The following is a 19,257-nucleotide window of genomic DNA, read 5'->3' on the forward strand; positions in this document are numbered from 1 at the left end:
CTAGGGGCACCTGGGTGGCTCAGTTGGTTGGACGACTGCCTTCGGCTCAGGTCATGATCCTGGAGTCCCAGGATCGAGTCCCATATCAGGCTCCCAGCTCCATGGGGAGTCTGCTTCTCCCTCTGACTTTCTCCTCGCTCATGTTCTAGCTCACTGTCTCTCTCTTAAATAAATAAATAAAATCTTTAAAAAAAAAAAAAATTTAAGATTTTTTCTGATAGTCCACATAAAAACTTGTATACAAATGTTCACAGCAGCACTGTTCATAAGAGCAAAAAAGGGAGTCAATCAAAATGTCTATTCACTAATACATAAATAAAATATGGTATATCCATAAAATGGGCTCTTATTTGGCAATAAAAAAGAACTGACACATACTACAGAATGGCTACACTATGAAAACATGCTAAGTGAAAAGAGCCAGTCACAAAAGACCACATTTTATTTAAGTTGATTTATATGAATGTCCAGAATAGGCAAATCCATGGAGACAGAAAGTGGTTAGTTTACCTAAGGCTAAGACAGGGGGTGAAAATGGGAAAAGACTGCTAAATATGTACAGAGTTTCTTTTTGGGGTAATGCAAATACTCAGAAAATGGTTGTACAACTCTGAATATAATAAAAACCACTGCCGCGTACATTTTAAATGGGTAAATTCTAACGTATGTTAAATATACCTCAGTGAAGCTAATAAAACAAGATGTTAAGAAAGGGAAATAGGTACTTGGTATACAGAAACTCTGTATATTATCTTTGCTTCACTTTTCCATAAATCTAAAACTCCTAAAAGAAATAGATAAATCAATTAGTAAATAAAATTACATAGTAAACAGCTGAAGTATGAGGTGCAGACTAAAGTAGCACCGCAAAACTTTAAAAAGATTCATATACAGTGTCTCAGACAAAAAAGTGAATAAATATTAGATGTAAAAAATGAGGTTAGGCCTTGTTTACAGGGTTACACAATAGCACAGGTAGAGGAACAAAAGATCTCACAGACCTGGAAAAAGCTCATCATTCATTTGGCTAAACACCTTCCTCTTCCCCTACCTACATACAACTTCCCAAATAAATTTACTTTCAAACACCCCAAAAACTTCTAGAAACATGTCTACACAGAAAAGAAAATGCTGGGGCGCCTGGGTGGCTTAGGGGGTTAAAGCCTCCGCCTTCGGCTCAGGTCGTGATCTCAGGGTCCTGATCTCAGGGTCCTGGGATGGAGCCCTGAATCAGGCTCTCTGCTCCACGGGGAGCCTGCTTCCTCCTCTCTCTCTCTCTGCCTGCCTCTCTGCCTACTTGTGATCTCTGTCTATCAAATAAATAAATAAAATCTTAAAAAAAGAAAAGAAAATGCTGGGAAACAACACTGCCACCTTATCAGTGTAAAACCACTTCCCATTCACTATGGATCAAAGCTTTTATTAGAAAAACATTTTAACACAATTGTGCCTTATCTATTTCTAAAGACTAAAGACCTTACTCTCTATAGATCAGACCTTAGAATAGGGTTCAAGACTCAAATTACTGATAAAATGTAAAGGATGTCAAGATTTGTCATATTGGCTTCTTAAAATAATATCACACTCAAATTGTTTAAAAAAGGATATTGACCAGAAAGAGCATAAAGAACTTTCTGAGGGAAGGAAAATATTCTACATCTTAATCAGATTGGTGTTTATAATTATATATATATATACAGCTACATGCATATGCAAAAATTCACTGAGCTATGTATACCTCTTAGACGTGTGCATTTACTGGAAATTATACAGTTTTAAAAATGGAATTTAAAAAAATAGTATTCCACAGAATTATCTCATTATCCCAAAGCATATGATGTAGTAAGAGTCAGATTTTCATCTTCTTTTAGTAAAAAGAATCAAGCAGAGATAAGTAAAGCAATCTTCTCTGGTATCTCAAAATCAAGAAGAAAAACAGGTCTCCCAACTCTGTTCTATCATCAGTCTAACCTTTGTGCTTCAACGACAATGACACTGAATCTTGATACTCTTCTGAGAGAGAGAAAGGACAAGAGGGCAGAACCAATCCTAGTTAAATCAACATACTCAACATCTCCAAATGCCATATCCTTATTCTCCAAAAAGAAAATTATTTAAGTAAATTCTATGCCCAATGTTGGGCTCAAACTCAAGACCCTGAGATCAAGAGCCACATATTCTACCAAGTGAGCTAGCCAGGCACCCCAAGAGAAAATTATTTTTATCTAGAACTGGTTATGAAATAATACAAAGAATGCAAAATAAGTTCTCGGGTCCATACTCCCTCCAAAAACTATCATGATACGACCTTGTGCTTCATTCTGCAGTTTTTCCAAGGGAGTTCTAAGGCACCATATTCTCCTACCTTAACTTTTGGCCATTTACATGTCTAGCGTGAGAAAGTAAAGAGTGGACAGGTTAGGCCTCAACGGACTGAAATGGCTTTTATTTCAGTTATAAAATTTTGGCATAGGACTAGATCTGAGCAGCCAACTATTTATTTAATAAATAAAGGAACTAAATCCAAAAATAGTTGAGACTTGCCCTAAGATTTCACAGCTAAGAAGTGGCAGAGTCAAAGCTGAATCCAGCCTTCCATTCACCATACCACACCTAGACCTCTGCCCAGTTAGAAGCAGCATACTATCTTACCTAAAGTGTTAATTACACTCCGGGGGAAAAATAGTTCATATTAACCAAATTCTCATGCCCAACTGTCTCATGGCACTAATATTCTAATTTATAACCAGAATTACAAATTAATTATCAGAATTATAGCTGTCATCCAAGTTAGAGTCAGTAAAATTTAGCTGTAAAATTCCCTTAGGATTCGTATCAAAAGGTTATTTGGTACATAAATAAAGCAAACAGAGAAGGATGGTTTGGTTTTTTGTTTGTTTGTTTTGTTTTGTTTTTTTAAATATTTTATTTATTTATTTGACAGAGAGAGAGAGAGATCACAAGTAGGCAGAGGCAGGCATGGGCGGGGGGGGGGGGTCAGGCTCCCTGCTGAGCAGAGAGCCTGATCTGGGGCTCGATCCCAGAACCCTGAGATCATGACCTGAGCCGAAGGCAGCGGCTTAACCCACTGAGCCACCCAGGCGCCCCCAGAGAAGGATGGTTTTATTTATTTCTTTTTTTAAAGATTTTATTTATTTATTTGACAGACAGAGATCACAAGTAGGCAGAGAGAGACACAGGCAGAGAGGAGGCAGAGAGGAGGAAGCAGGCCCCCTGCCGAGCAGAGAGCCTGATGCGGGGCTCAATCCCAGGACCCTGAGATCATGACCTGAGCCGAAGGCAGAGGATTAACCCACTGAGCCATCCAGGTGCCCCAAGAAGGATGGTTTTAAAGAATATATGCATCAAGTTCTTCATAGAATACCATCTTAGTTCACCAAAGACTTTTTTTTTTTTTAAAGATTTTATTTATTTATTTGACAGAGAGAAATCACAAGTAGACGGAGAGGCAGGCAGAGAGAGAGAGAGGGAAGCAGCCTCCCTGCTGAGCAGAGAGCCCGATGCGGGACTCGATCCCAGGACCCTGAGATCATGACCTGAGCCGAAGGCAGCGGCTTAACCCACTGAGCCACCCAGGCGCCCTCACCAAAGACTTTGATACAGTCATTTATCCGATCAGCAAATATTGAAATGCCTACTAGATGTCAGGCACTGTATCAGACCTAAGGAAAACAAAGATAGAAGGGAATTTGGTTTAGGTAAGCAGACAGAACAGATTATGGTAAGGATTATGATGGGACAGCCAAGGTACCACTGAAGCCCAGAGGGTCAAAGAAGTCAGACCAGCTTCTTACTCTCCCAAGCAATAACATTTGCTCTAGAAGCTCAGGATTCTCACTCTTGAAATATACTTTTTTAAACACTGGTCTCTTATTGACATAAAAGTCTCCAAAACCTATGTCTGAGAAAAAAAAAAAAAAAAAACCACACACACACAAAACCAGCATTACAATATTAACCTGTTTATGTAAAATTGTGTTACATTCATATACCCATACGTGCATATATTTTCAAGGGACATGTATGGAAGGATATTTACAGAAACTTTAATGGTAATCATTCCTGTGGGTTAGAATTTCAGATTGCTTCAACTTCTTTAAACTTTCCTGCATTCATTTTTTAAAAATACTCTGTCCCACCCTGTAGGGATGCCTGGCTGGCTCAGTCAGTGGAGCATGCAGCTCTTGACCTCAGAGTCAAGAGTTCAAGCTCCAAAATGGGTGAAGAGATTACTTAAAATAAATTTTAAAAGAATACTGCTCTAGTTGTTTATTCTGCTGTAACCAAGTTGAATAGAAGAGGGCAAGCACACAGACCAGAGCTGAATAAACTATCACTGTACTTAGATCAATCTGCCTCCCCTATTCAGAGTATTATTTGTCACACGGGGGACACTAATGCAACACACTTGGTACCTTTTATTTACACTTCTAGGAGGGCCACTTTTGGGACAGTTTCTGGAGAAACAAGAAAGGTAGATGGGGACCAAAAATAAATAGGCTATAATCGCAGTGCTAATGTGTTTAGACTTCATTCTGTGGATGACAGAAAAACAGAGAGGTTTTCTAAAGACATTCGGCTCCACTTTTGAACAACGTATCTGGTAGCAGCTAGAATACATAAACAGGAAATGACATAAAGACAAAGAGATGTGCTGAAAAGTTGTGGCTCTATGTTTAAAAAAAAAAAACCTAGAGAAATGCAAATTTTTTCAGCACTATCTCTGGTGGATGAGAACAGAGGCAGTCTCCTACTTTCAGTGTCACACATTTCTATAATCCTTGCACTTCTTAAAATAAGTGTGTATTATATTTATAACCAGAAAAAATAAGAATGACTTTCACAATAATTCAAATGGGATGCAGGGAAAATGATGAAAGCCTGGATTATAAACTCTATAAGGGCAAGAAACTGATCTATCTTATTTACCACTATGTCCCAAATACCTCGTACAGTGCCTAGCATATATTAGGTGCTCGATAAATGTGCCAGAATAAATGAAAGAATAAATGAGTGAACCAATGTACATCCTAAAGTTTCAATAAAGAAGAAACATTTCAAAAGTAAAATACACATTTGCTGGTCAACATAAAGAGCAAGAACAGAAAGAAACTGAAGATAACCCAAGTTTTACAGACTAGTTGGCTAAGTGAACGATGAACCATTAATCAAGATAAGTAAAACTAGAGGTGGCATAAGTATACAGGAATGCAAAGAGATCGTGACAAAATGTCAATGAATTTGGTAGAAGGCACTAAGTTTCAGGAACCAGTAGGGAGTGTAGGCTGAAGATGCAGATCTGGGAGTCATTCATATGAAGCTACATCAGCGATCAGAGCTATCAGAAACCCATTACTGACTTTCATCTTCTTAACAACAGAAAAAGAGAGGCAGATCAAAATAAAATACACCCACTATTCTGGGGCCCTTATACCCTGACTTTTTTTTAAGATTTTATTTATTTATTTGAGAGCGAGCGAGCACAAACAAGGGGAGAGGGAGAAACAGACCCCCTGCTGAGCAGGGAGCCTGACCTGGGACTCTATCCCAGGACCCCGGGATCATGACCTAAGCCAAAGGCAGACGCCTAACTGACTGAGCCACCCAGGCACCCCTATACTCTGATTTTTGCCCCAATTCTTAAACCTAGATTCTGAAATAAAAAACACCTTGGGCTTCCAGTCTTCATCTCTCATTTGCTTCCTAATAGCATACAAAGGCCCATAGCTGTATTTTTACTATTTGCTACAAAAAAATTCTGGGCTTAACAAATCCAGGCCAGATCAGAAATCCAATACACTTGGCATTATTTACCATAAACATACAAAATTCATATGCTGGTTTTATTCAATATTAACCACTAGCAAACTAATATAAAGTAATGGTTAGTCTCTGAATTTTTAAAGTTTTGGATTAAAACTTTTGAAAAAATTAATGTTTTGGGAGAGTACTCGTTATCAAAAGATAATGTTTACAGATGTTTATTCACACACTAGGACAATAAAAGTTATTTTTGAGTATTTTTTTCTTCTTATTCCATGATTACAACATGATACTTCCAAATTGTCCTCAACTATGCAAGTCTCTTCCCTCTCCAGCTCATTCTATGAAATCAAGAAATCAAGTCTCCCCATTTCCTTTGTTTTAGTCCCACCCAGAGAAATCCATCCTCCCGATCTCAAACTGCCTTTATCTAAAAACTAATTTCAAAAGGTCAACAAATAGGTTAGGCTAGTCTCATAAATGTAGAGATACAAAATATAAGACTATCTTGTCTCCATGCTTTTATTCATGTTATTTTCCATACCTGCAGTGTAATCTAACCCTTTTTTCCAACATTTATCCAAATAGAAGCCGCAGATCATATCCTTCTAACCACTTCAGCACTCACCTAACCTACTCTCCACCTTCTTTAAATTCCTATAATACAACTTAATGGCCTTCAAAAGTTAACTATGGGGGTGCCTGGATGGTTCAGTCAGTTAAGCATCTGCCTTCAATTCAGGTCATAATCTCGGGGTCCTGAGATCAAGTCCCACATCACCTCCCTGTTCAGCAGGGAGTCTGCTTCTCCCTCTCCCTCTGCCTACCTCTTTCTCTGTGTCAAATAAATACATAAAATCTTAAAAAAAACAAAAAGTTAACTATGTTTTCCTCTATCTACATTGGGAAGTAAGCTTCTTGAAGAGATATGTCCTATCAATACCGAGTACACAGTTGGCATGCAATGAATACTTACTAAATCAATGATGGCTCTGAATCTGTATCTTAGATTTTTGGCTTCCCAGCCCTCCTTTGCTTCCACAGTGCCATATACCAGAAATAAAATATATTATTTTGATTTTAATTTTACTAACAGATATTAGACTATCTTAAACCTAAATTTATTTTATTTTAAACTGCCAAGTCTGTCACCTTATTTTAGGACCATAAGAAAGAAAAGCTTAGGGACACCTAGGTGGCTCAGTCAGTGAAGGAGCTGCCCTCAGCTCAGGTCATGATCCGATGACCCTGGGATGGAGTCACACATTAGACTCCCTGCTGAGCAGGGAGCCTGCCTCTCCCTATTCCTGCTGCTCCCCCTGCTTGTGCTCGCTCTCTTTCTCACAAATAAATAAATAAAATCTTAAAAAAAAAAATCGTAACTGTTAAAACACTGTAAAAGAAACCATTATTTTTGCAAAGTAAAAAAAAATTAAACTCTAAAATCGTATTAGAAGTTTGACAATCATAATACCGTACACTTCTTCAGTGTATTTACATTCTTTGCCAAAATATGACATAAAACACAAGGAAAAAAATTTTTTTCTTTGTAAATTATTTTATTCAAGAAGGTGGGAAAAACAGACATGGGCTGAGCTGAGCCCTGAGTCTCTAAAAATACGGAACACTTCACCAATTTGCATGTCATCCTTGTGCAGGATCCATGCTAACCTTCTCTGTATCATTAACATGGGGGAAATTCTTAAAGTCAGTCAACTAGCCAGCTTTTTTTTTTTTTTAAATAAAGATTTTATTTATTTCAGTAAGAGAGAAAGCACAAGTAGGGGAGTGGGAGAGGGAGAGGCAGATTCCCGTTAAGCAGGAAGCCCGATGTGGGACTCCATCCCAAGACCCTGGGATCATGACCTGAGCCGAAGGCAGCCGCTTAACCACCTGAGCCACGCAAGCCAGATTTTCTAAACCTATCTTAAGAAAACAATTTTCTATTTTAATAACAGTTTAATCCAAACAATATGGCACATGACACTATTTAGGGATATGTATGACAGGAAAAATAATCATTCTATGAAACTCCCATTCCATCCTCTTTGGGTAGATGTTAAGAAAGCTATTAGTTGATAAATACCTAGTCCCATCCTAATATGTGTATAAAACCCAAGGTAACTCTCCCAGAGTAAAGGAAAAACATACAGCCAAGCAAAATAACTGAAGTCTGTGACTTCAGTCATTGTGGGGTGGGTTATTTCACACTTTCTAATTCAACTTATCTGGTGACTGACTCTGTGTATGCTTGTTTTCAAGAAACAGACTTAAAGGCCATACTTAAAGTAAATTTTTGAAAGTAAGGCCAGGAATGAACTGAGTCACTGAATCAGAGCTAGAAGGGATTCTTAAAAATTTAAAGATGAGATATGAGACTCTAATTAAGTCACACAGGTAGTTGGAAACAAAGGTTAGAACCAAGGCTTCTAACTTCTAGAAAAAGTTATTTATTAAGTGCCTAATATGATGAAGAACTCTGCTAGGAGTTAGACCAGTGCCCACTCCTGCTTACCAAAATACTTTCCATGGATCTTCAAACACATTTAAAACATCAATTAAGGCTGGGGCACCTCGGTGGCTTAGTCAGTTGAACATCCACCTCTTGATTTTGGCTGGGGTCATAATCTCAGGGTTGTGATCTCGGGGTTATAGGATCCAGCTCCACATCAGGCTCCTGTTCTGTGGGGAGTCTGCTTGAGTTTCTCTCCATCTGCCCACCCCCTGACCCCCATTGCATTCACATGCTTGCTTGCTCTCTCAAATAAATAAATCTTTAGAAAAAGTAGTCTAGGGGTGCCTGGGTGGCTCAATGGGTTAAGCCTCTGCCTTCAGCTCAGGTCATGATCTCAGGGTCCTGGGATCGACCTGGGATAGAGCATCGGACTCTCTGCTCAGCAGGGATTCTGCTCCCCGCCCCCTGCCTGCCTCTCTGCTTACTTGTGATCTCTCTCTCTCTCTGTCAAATAAATAAATAAAATCTTAAAAAAAAAAAAAAAAAGAAAAAGTAGTCTACATTAAGGCTTACATTCTAAGGAAATTTCTGTATTAGGAGAAGGCAGTGTATACATCTCTAAAAAGCATGTTAAAATAAGGAGGTAAAAAGGGGCACCTGGGTGGCTCAGTGGGTTAAAATAAGGAGGTAAATAAGAAAAAAAAAAAACTTTAAAGTAGTAAAGAACTTAAAATTTCGCACAAATTACCTTTCTTGTCCCAATTGTTGTTTATCATTAAAAAGAATAAGACCATCAAAAAATCTCTACCCAAATCTCATGACCCAATAGTTTAAGAAAAATGAGCCTTATTCCTGTTGGAAAAATGATCTGTTTTTGTCACATCACACTGAAGAATTAGCTCTGTCTCTGGATTAGAGTACAGCCAACTGAGGACAAAAGTCTAGGCAGAAAAAGAAACAATACTGGAATTTGATAAAGACCACTCAGAAATACAGCATTTAGGTGTTTCAATGGCACCTTTCATCTAAAAATCTCAAAACAAATATTATTTACATTACCAAGAATCAAAACGGTGGCACCATGGCCCAATAAAGAAATAAATCAATGACCCAGAGGGAATTCAATACTAATGTTCTGAAATTTAGCCCTCTGTTCTAAAAAACAATATCTAGTTACAGTTGACTCTTGAATAACGAGGGGGTTAGAGGCACCAACAACCTGCAGAGTCAAAAATCTGCATATAACTTTTGACTCCTTAAAAACTTAACTACTAAAAGCCTACTGTTGACTGGAAGCCTTACCAACAATATAAACTCTGATTAACACAACTTGTGTACATTATATGCGTTATGCATTATATACTGTATTTTTTTTTAAGATTTTATTTATTTATTTGACAGAGATCACAAGTAGGCAGAGAGGCAGGAAGGGGTTGGGGGGAAGCAGGCTCCCTGCTGAGCAGAGAGCCCAATTCAGGGCTCGATCCCAGGACCCTGAGATCATGACCTAAGCTGAAGACAGAGGCTTACTCCACTGAGCCACCCAGGCGCCCCTATATACTGTATTCTCAAGATAAAGTAAGCTAAAGAAAAGGAAATACTAAGAAAATGATAAGAAAAAACACATTTATAGTACTATAATGTTTTTATCAAACACACAGAAAAAACCCACCCACGTGTAAGCAGACCTGCATTAAGTTTACACCCGTTTTCTGAGGGTCAACTGTGTTTGGATGTTGTCCCTCATTCCAGGCAAAGAACTCCTAAAACCCTTGGAATTTTATGAGTGATAGGAGTGTGCCTTTTGTTATTCATAACAAGTCTTTCAACCACACTGCAGTTTATGCTAATGAGGTGACTTCTGGTGGACCCCTACATAGCTCAAGATGGGAACTGGTTGTCAGAGAGACAAACCACAGGATTTGAGGGTTAAAACTTTCAGGCCCCACCCCTCAATATGGGGAAAGGGAGAGGCTGGTGAATAAGTTAACTACCAATGCTGATGATTTATTTATTACCCCATCATTCCTAGGAAACAGAACCTTCTCAAAAACCCCTCAACAACAGGGTTTGAAGAGCTTCTGAATGAGTGATCACACTGATGCAGAGAGAGGGCAGGGAAGCTCCCCATACTTGCCCTACACATCTCCCCACCTGGCTGTTTCTGAACTGCATTCTTTATAATGAGACTGTAAACATAGGTAAAGTGCTTTTCCCAAGTTCTGAGTCATCCCAGCAAATCACTGAATCTAAGGAGGGATCAGAATTTTTACAAAGTTGGAGAAGAAGTACAGGTGGCCCAGGACTTGCAACTGTTGTCTACAGTGGGGACAGTCTTATGAAACAGAGCCCTCTTAACTTGAAGGATCTGACATTTTAACTCCAGGTACACAGTGTCAGAATTGAATTCAAATGTAGGACTAGTGTCACAGAATTGGAGAACTGGTTCCGGTGTGGAAAAACCCACACATAAGTAGTTAATTCCAGTGTATATTTATAAAACTTAAAGAAACAAATGGATTTGTTGATACCATCTCCCAGCTTACCTTGCCGAACATGTATAAAGAGAAGACCCCCAAAATTAAGTTCTGTTGTCAGAATAGTTGCTACTAATAATAATTTGTAATAATTATATATCATGGGGCATCTGTGTGGCTCAGCTGGTCAAGCGTCTGCCTTTGGCTCAGGCCCTGAGTGGGGCACTCTGTTCAGCAGGGTATCTGATTCTCCCTTTCACTCTCCCTCTGTGCTCTCTCTCTCAAATAAATAAATAAATACACAATAAATAACAAAATAAATAAAAGTGAAAACCTCTACTTAAAAAAAAAAATTTATATCATCTGAGGCGCCTGGCTGGATCAGTCAGTGGAGCATGTGACTCTTGATCTCAGAACTGTGAGTCTGAGCCCCATACTGGTTGCAGAGATGACTTTAAAAAATAAAATCTTTTAAAAATAATAATTTCATTCCATTTTTATGCCAGGCATTAACCTTAGGGTAAATTATTTCCAGTATATACAACTCTGAAAGACAGATACTGCCCCCAAGAGCAGATGAGAAAATTAAATCTCATCATTAATTTTTCCATTGCACAGCCAAGTAGCAGAGAACTAAATCTACACTATGGCAACCTTTAGTTTCCATTATGTAGTATAAAATTATAAACTCTCTAACAATCCTTAAGAATATGTCCTAAATTATGCTCTTGAAACACTAATCTTAAGGCGCAGTAAGGGGGTTGCCAGGTTTGAGGCTTTTGAGTAACAGCACAGGCCCCACACCTCTTGGTGCTTAACTGGAGCAGCATCCTACTCATTCTATCACAGAAAAGCCAGAGGAAAGTAATGCTGTGCCCCTTTGTGGAGCCATACCTTCCCCCAGCTTTATCAGTCTTCAAGCAAGTTTCTACCAGCCACTTTCCTGAACATCTGGACAACAAAGCTGCTCTTGGGAGCTGACCACAAGTCCAAGAAATTCCCAGGACTCCTAGAATGTTTGTATGCCAATCTCCAGTTTCAGACCCACACACAAGTAGTTACCACAGCTTGCCCAAAAGAAAGCTATTTAGGAAAATTTATAAGCATCCACAACACAACTGGGACTCCTGGGAGGGAAAGCAAAGAACTCCTCTCCCACTTTTGTCTCACAATCTACAGTTAAACCACCTACCCCAATATGGCAAATGAACTGCAGAACAAGAAAACAAAACAAAAGCAAAAGCAAAACATAACAGGAAAGGGAAAGAGGAAGGGAAGGCAAGGGGAGGGGAGAGGGAGGAAGGGAGACAGGCAGGCAGGCAGGCCAGCAGGCAGGCAGGCAGACAGACTAGCCTTAAGAAATGCTGTAAAGGGGCACCTGGGTGGCTCAGTCAGTTAAGCGTCTGCCTTCAGCTCAGGTGATCTCAGCGTTCTAGGATCTGGTTTCAAGCCCCACGTGCTCTGCTCAGAGTGAAGCCTGTTTCTCCCTCACCCTCTGCCCCTCCCTCCCTGCCTATGCTCTCTCCCTCCCTCTCTCAAATGAATAAATAAAATCTGAAAAAATAAAAATAATTTTTTTCAAAAAGAAATGCTGTCAAAAACATAAAAATAATCCATATACAGACATAGTATTCTAGTTTTCTGCTTTATACACTTTTTAAAAACTACCTTTTTTGGCACTGTATTCTCTTGCTGGTTGGAAAACATTTCTTGATTTTTCTTTAGTTATCGAGGAACTAAAGTCGGGGCGCCAGGGTGGCTCAGTTGTTAAGGGGCTGCCTTTGGCTCAGGTCATGACTCCAGGGTGCTGGGATCCAGCCCCCAGTTGGGCTCCCTGCTTAGCAGGGAGCCTGTTTCCTCCCTCTCCCACCCACCATGCTTGTGTTCCCTCTCTGTCTCTCTCTGTCAAATAAATAAAATCTTCAAAAAAAAAAAAAAAGAAAGAAAACAAATAAACAGGAACTAAAGTCAACAAGAATTTTCATTACCTTTTCACTGTTACCAATATTAGCACAAAGGAGAGAGTCTACTTGAGATTAGAAAATCTTAAGAGCTGGGATGGACAAGAAAGATCATGTAGTCCAAACTGCAGAACACCTGTATCTCCAGAAGACAATCATCCAACCAATACTTGAATATCTCTAATGACAGAGACCTCATAATTTTGTCAATTCCACTGTGGGACATGTTTTACTGTGCAAAAGGTCTCCACCATGGGAAGAAATTCACCTCCAACATAGTTTCTAACCACTGTCTGTCCTCTGAAACAATAAAGATGAGTCTGCTTTCTCTTGCTTAACATAATCCTTCAAATATAGTTAAGTTTCCAAGTATTATCTTCTGTAGCAAAACAGCTCCTGATTCTTTAATTGTTCTTCATTAAATATGGTGCCTAGAGCTCTCTCAGTATTCTAGTCACATTCATCTGAACAATTTAGATTACCCACTGAAGTGTAAAATCCATAACTGGACACAATACTCCGGATATAATCTGACAGTATAAGAACAAAGGGACTATTACGTCTCTTAATTTAGCACTATATAACTTAATTTAGCACTGTACATCTATAAATAGTCATCAGTGCATCAATGTTAACCTCTTTTCACAGCCAAATCATACCATTAACTACCTCAGACTATTGTGGCTCCAAATGAAAAAATTATTGCTATAGGAATATAAATTGATTCCAATTCTTTAGAGAGTAATTTAGAAATATCTATAAAATTTTTAACTATACCTACCTTTTCTTTGAAGCATGGATATTCACTGAAACTTTTATAATAGCAAAAGTGCTAGATGCTTAGTTGTCTATCCCACAGCCATTTCTCCCTTCTTCCTCATTTTATTTATTTATTTATTTGACACAGAAAGAGATCATAAGTAGGCAGAGAGGATAGAGAGGGGGAAGCAGGCTCCGCACTGAGCAGAGAGCCTGATGCGGGGCTGGATCCCAGGACTCTGGGATCATGACCCGAGCCAAGGCAGAGGCTTTAACCCACTGAGCCACCCAGGCACTCCCCCTTCTTCCTCATTAATCAGAATTCACATTTGCTCAGGATGGTAATGTGCCCAATCCCAAGAGATGACTCATGACCAGCTGAAGCCAACTATGGCCTATCATATTCTCTTTGCCAGGTAATCACGTTCCCAGACATGCATGGGGTGAGGGGCAGCAAGCAATATGACCCTCTCTGCAATGAGGCAGTGCTACTCAAACTCACAGCATCAGCGTCAAATGCAAGTGCATTAGTGATACAAATTCACAGACCCCACTAAAAACCTACAGATTTCAGAATCTCCGTCAGTGGAATCTACATTTTAACAAGTTCCCTAGGTCAGTCTTACAATTACTCCTAAAGTTCATGAAGCATTATTTAGGAGACTTTTCTGGGAATTATTTCCCTCCCCCCTTTTAAAACAACTGAGCCTTCCCATTAGAAAAATATTTCGTCCTCCATTTCCTGTTTCTGAATGCAGTTAGTTGTGCTGCTTAGAATTAAGGCAGTCATCCTACAACCATGAGGCTACACAGAGAAACTGAAAAAACAATACGGAGGATAACAGAGTTAAAGTGGGGGAAAACCTGGGTCTAATAAATATTACCAAGCTACCAAACTAGCTCTGAACCACCTATTTCCTTGTTTCCATTTACATGAAACAATTTAGAGTCTTTACTGTTTAGGCAGCTGTTAGATATTGCTACTGTTATTTACAGTATAATATATCTTAAGTGATAAACTTTGTATCTATCCATGGAAACTAATGTAGCTTAAATTCTAATGGAAATAAAGTAATTTGTGTCAATGTTTAACAACGGCATAGTGTTCTATGTTAATCTATTTCCTACAATTTTATTTCTTCGTGATTCCCATATGACCACACAATGTTAAGACAACCGGTACTAGTCTCAGACCACCAACAAGTTTTGGGCTCAATCTGCTACTTCATTCCAACTAGAACATAAGCTCCAGTCAGGCAGAAACTTTAATTTACTGCATCTCCAGTAGCTAAAACAGAACATCTATGCAAGTATTTGATAGATATTTTTTAAATAAATAAATGAAGAAAAAGAGGTGTTCCATAAAGCCCGATTAAGTTGTATCTAAGCATAACTTACCTATTTTGGTTGTTTGCACAAGATCGTCAGGTTAAGTATGCTACAAAGATGGAAAACTTCCGCTAAGGAAGAGGTAAGTATGAGGAGTTTCTCACAGTCCCCTTTGACTACCAATTAGTATTTAAAGTGTCTTTAAATACTTGTAACCTAGGAAAGAAGAGTAACTGAGAGCCTGAAGGTTCCTAACCAACCCTTACATTTCTTTTTTATCATAACTGCTAAGGATGATTTAAAAACCCTAAAGGCATGAAATAAAAATTCAGGAACTAAGAATCAGTGGTTTAGGATACCTTAAAGCTTTCAAAGCACACTTTTGAATATTACTCTAAATGAGCAATTAATCAAACCAGTTGCTATAATAGTACTTAAACATCTTAAATCTTCTCCTATCCCAGACATTTATCTAGAGTTACATATTTTTACCTAAATACCACCTCATCAGGACTTAGGACTGTTTTACTGTTGGAAAAGCAACCTCTCCAAACAGATTTTTACTCCCATTGCCTCTGGAAACCATTCTTACCAAGATTACCAATAACTTCCACATTGCTAAATAAATGGTTATTTCTCAGCCCTCCTCTTAATTGTTTAGTATTTAACACAGTTGATAACAACACCTTCCTCATTTGGCTTCAGGATAACCTCTCACCTGTCTTTCTTCCTACTTCCCAGGCTGATGCTGTCTCCTTTGACTATTCCTCATCTTCCTCACTTCTAAAGACTCTAACCTCTGGTCCACTCCAGAGTTAAGTTCTTCAACTTCTTACTTCTATCTCTATTCATTTCCTGGTGACCTCACCCAGCCTGACTTAAATATAATATTTTTGTCAGTAACACCCAGTGGCACACCTCCAGCAGATCCTCTCTCCTAAATACCAGATTCATAAACCAACTACCTACTTAACATCTCTACTAAGTCTAGTAGGCATCTATAATATATGTTCAAACCTGAGCTCCTGTTCTTCCCTTCCAAACTTGTTACTCTTTTAGTCTTTCTCATATCAATAGTGTCCTTGCAGGAACTTGGAGCAAAAACCTTCAAATTGTCCTTAATTCCTTCCTTTCTTTAAGAGCACACAACCAACTATCAGCAAAATCAGTTGATAATACTTGAAAATTATATCCAGAACCAGACCATGTGTCACCACATTCACTGCCACCCCACAGTGCAAACTGTCATCTTCTCTCACTTGGATTACAGCAATAGCCTCCTAACTGGTATTCTTGCCTTTGCCCTTGCCAAACCCACCACCAGTGTATTACCAGCACAGCAGCCAGAGGCATGATGTCAAAATGGAAAGCAGATTATGGCATGCCACCACCCAAAAATTCTCTGAAGATTTCCCGTATCACTCAGCCTAACAGCTAAAGCCCTACAAAGGACCAACAGTACTAGCAGCAACTGGGAGCTTGTTAGAAATGAACCATACCTCAAACCTACAAAATTAGAATCTGAGTTTTAACAACCACCACCTACATAAACCATATGCACATTAAAGTTTGGAAAGTACTTCCCTGAGGCTCCACAAGATAAGCACCTACCCTTCCAATTCTTGCCATTTCCCAAGCAAGTTTCTGTCTCAGGACCTTTGCACTTGCCTTCATTCATTTATCTGCAGGGCTTACTCTCTAACACCTTTCAAGCTTTCACTCAAATGTCACCTTCTCTGTGAGCCATCTATGACCACTCAATCCCTCCCTTCAATATGCCCTATTCTTCTTTCCTGCTTTTACTTTTCTCATTAGAACTTGTCATTATGGGGTGCCTCGGTGGCTCAGTGGGTTAAGCCTCTGCCTTCAGCTCAGGTCATGATCCCAGGGTCCTGGGATCCAGCCCTGCATCAGGCTCTCTGCTCGGCGGGGAGCCTGCTTCTTCCTCTCTCTCTGCCTGCCTCTCTGCCTACTTGTGATCTCTGTCAAATTAATTAATTAATTAATTAAAAAAAAGAAAAACTTGTCATTATAAAATAATGGTTTTTACTTTTTTACCTTGTTTATTTTATCTCCCCACATAAAACGTTAAAATAACTGGGGCACCTGGGTGACTCAGTGGGTTGAGGCCTCTGCCTTCGGCTTAGGTCATGATCCCAGGGTCTGGAATTGAGCCCCGCATCGGGCTCTCTGCTCGGCAGGGAGCCTGCTTCCCTTCCTCTCTCTCTGCCTGCCTCTCTGCCTACTTGTGATCTCTGTCTGTCAAATAAATAAATTAAATCTTTAAAAAAAAAAAATTAAATAACTTCCATGAAAGTAGAAATTTTTCTTTTTTTCCCCAAAGCCCAGAACCTAGTTAGTCCTCAATAAATATTTTTAAATGCATAAAATAAACAAATGATATTTCTCTTCAAAACACTACACAGTAAATTTTGTAAAATAGTCACTTACCACACAAACCGACATTTTCTTAGCATCATATTCAACAAATCCACTTTTTAAAATATACATAGCACTTACATGTAATTAGGCACTAGAAGCACTACTGCTCATCCATGATTAAGTATGGAAATGTAAAAATCTAATTCTTAACAGGGCTGTACCATCAAAAAGTCTGCAGAAATAAAAAGTGAGTCTTTGAGTAAAAAGATGCCTACAGCTCTTTGCAATGCAGTAACAAGCCTTTATAGTGATAAAATAGTCTTCCACACAAAATTTCTCACCTGACCCTCAACAACCCCATGAGGTTTGTGTAAAGCAAGTAATGATAAGCTGAATTTTGAAGATGCGAAAACAAACATACTCTATAATCCAAAGCATGGCAGTGACAATGTCAAAACTGGGATTGAAGTCTGTCAAATTTTAATTCAAAACTCTCCAATGTCAGGGGTACCTGGGTGGCTCAGTCAGCTAAGCATCTACCTTCGGCTCAGGTCATGATCTCAGGGTCCTAAGATCGAGTCCCACATATCTATCTCTATCTCTAGCTCTCTCTCTCTTTCTTAAATAATTAAGTAAAATCTTTAAAAAAAAAAAATCTCCAATACCCTATCTCCTCTTACAAATGATACTGAACCAGCCTACAATATCATATAGCTACATATTACCCTAAAGATACTAAGCTTTCCCAGTGTCTATCCAGAATGAGAACAAACTCTGTTCATCACAGTCACAATCCCAACTTGAGGCATAAGTATTCAAACAGCTTCCTGTCACTTTCAAGTCTAACCCAGAGTCCAAAGACATTCAGGAAGAATGTAAGAAATGAGCTGCTATATCCACACATCAAGAAAGTTCTTATTAAATCATGTCAACAGTTAGGGAAAAAAGCGAGAATGAGAGAAAGGGAAGACAGAACAAGTGAATGAATAAGAATGAAGTTCTAGTAAGGAAAGAGTCAATGTTAGGTCATTATTGTCTATTGCTCTGAGTGCCTAAGTGATGCAGTTTTGCAATAGAAGGAAAAACGACATACCTCCTCAAAAATCCCAGCACAACAGTTTTCCTTTCTTTGCATAGATGAGGATGAACAGTTGTAATCCAAAGTATTTCCCAGAAAGTTATTTTTTAAAAAGACATAGAAACAGAAGATCCATATCAAAAGAGATCCAGCCTGGGAGGATGGAGACTGTGTCTTCTAAATCTTGTGATCAAGATCAGCTGTTCACCAAGTTCAGCATCTGAAGAAAGGGCTAACTGTGGGTGTGTCCTCGAGAAAGTAACACCTGCTGAGACAGGGAGCAAGAGGAGAAATACTACTAAATGCAAATGACTGGCTGGCAAACAATTACCAGTTGTCAGACTGCAGAATTTTTTTAAATTGATATTAGTAACATTAAAAGATCACATGGAAGAAATACAAGTGGCCAAGCCCAGGTGGCACAGAGGTTATCAATAACAGCTGCAATCAAAGGTACACTTCAGCAGGTAATCCAGCTCTCTGGTTATTAATAAATAAGCAGTACAGTAAAACAAAGTATAAAAAATTATTTCATGTTTTTTATAGCAAGATGATGCTCATATCTTACAACCAAACAAATACAGACAAATAATACTAGGTAGTTTGGCAAACAGACGAAGCACTCTGGTGCCTTATAAAACAAGAATTATAGAACAGATGTCTATGTCAGCAGATATCCATGTCAAAAGGAAATATAAAATAACATGCAAAAAAATGTCTAGGTAGGTCTGGCAGAAAAACAAAATCAATGTGGAAACCGAGAGACAAGGTTAATTCAACACATACAGTAGTTTTATATACCCTTTAATAGCCTACAGAATTAGGAATCTTTTATTTTGACAGCAAATTAAGATAATATTTCCTGATACCTGCCATGTCACTGCATTTCTGTCAAACTACAAATTACAGAATATATAGAAGACTGAAATGAAATACATTGAATGGGATTAAGAGCAGATAAAACAATGCAGAAGAGAAGATTTGTGAATGTAAAGACATAAAAGCAGAAATTGTCCAAAATGAAACCCAGAA

At 38.7% G+C, this 19,257-nt stretch overlaps 1 protein-coding gene and 1 non-coding gene across 4 annotated transcripts in view; both read right to left on the reverse strand.

Moving 5' to 3' along the window:
- TMCC1 (transmembrane and coiled-coil domain family 1) overlaps positions 1–19,257 on the reverse strand; it is a 254,562-nt gene that overhangs the window by 224,224 nt on the left and 11,081 nt on the right. The window contains exon 2 of one of the 3 annotated variants that reach the window (XM_032347881.1): positions 18,241–18,490. The exons of 1 other annotated variant lie outside the window; for it this stretch is intronic. The gene's annotated coding sequence lies outside the window, so the exon portion shown is untranslated. Of the gene's footprint in view, positions 1–18,240; positions 18,494–19,257 lie in introns of all 3 variants that reach the window. One more of the 3 variants, XM_032348709.1, reaches the window with a different exon arrangement.
- LOC116581524 lies at positions 7,398–7,501 on the reverse strand. The gene has a single exon (XR_004282087.1). It is a non-coding gene; the product is annotated as a U6 spliceosomal RNA (small nuclear RNA).

The sequence above is a fragment of the Mustela erminea genome, chromosome 1 (assembly GCF_009829155.1).
Source record: "Mustela erminea isolate mMusErm1 chromosome 1, mMusErm1.Pri, whole genome shotgun sequence".
In the NCBI taxonomy this organism is placed as follows: Eukaryota; Metazoa; Chordata; class Mammalia; order Carnivora; family Mustelidae; genus Mustela; species Mustela erminea.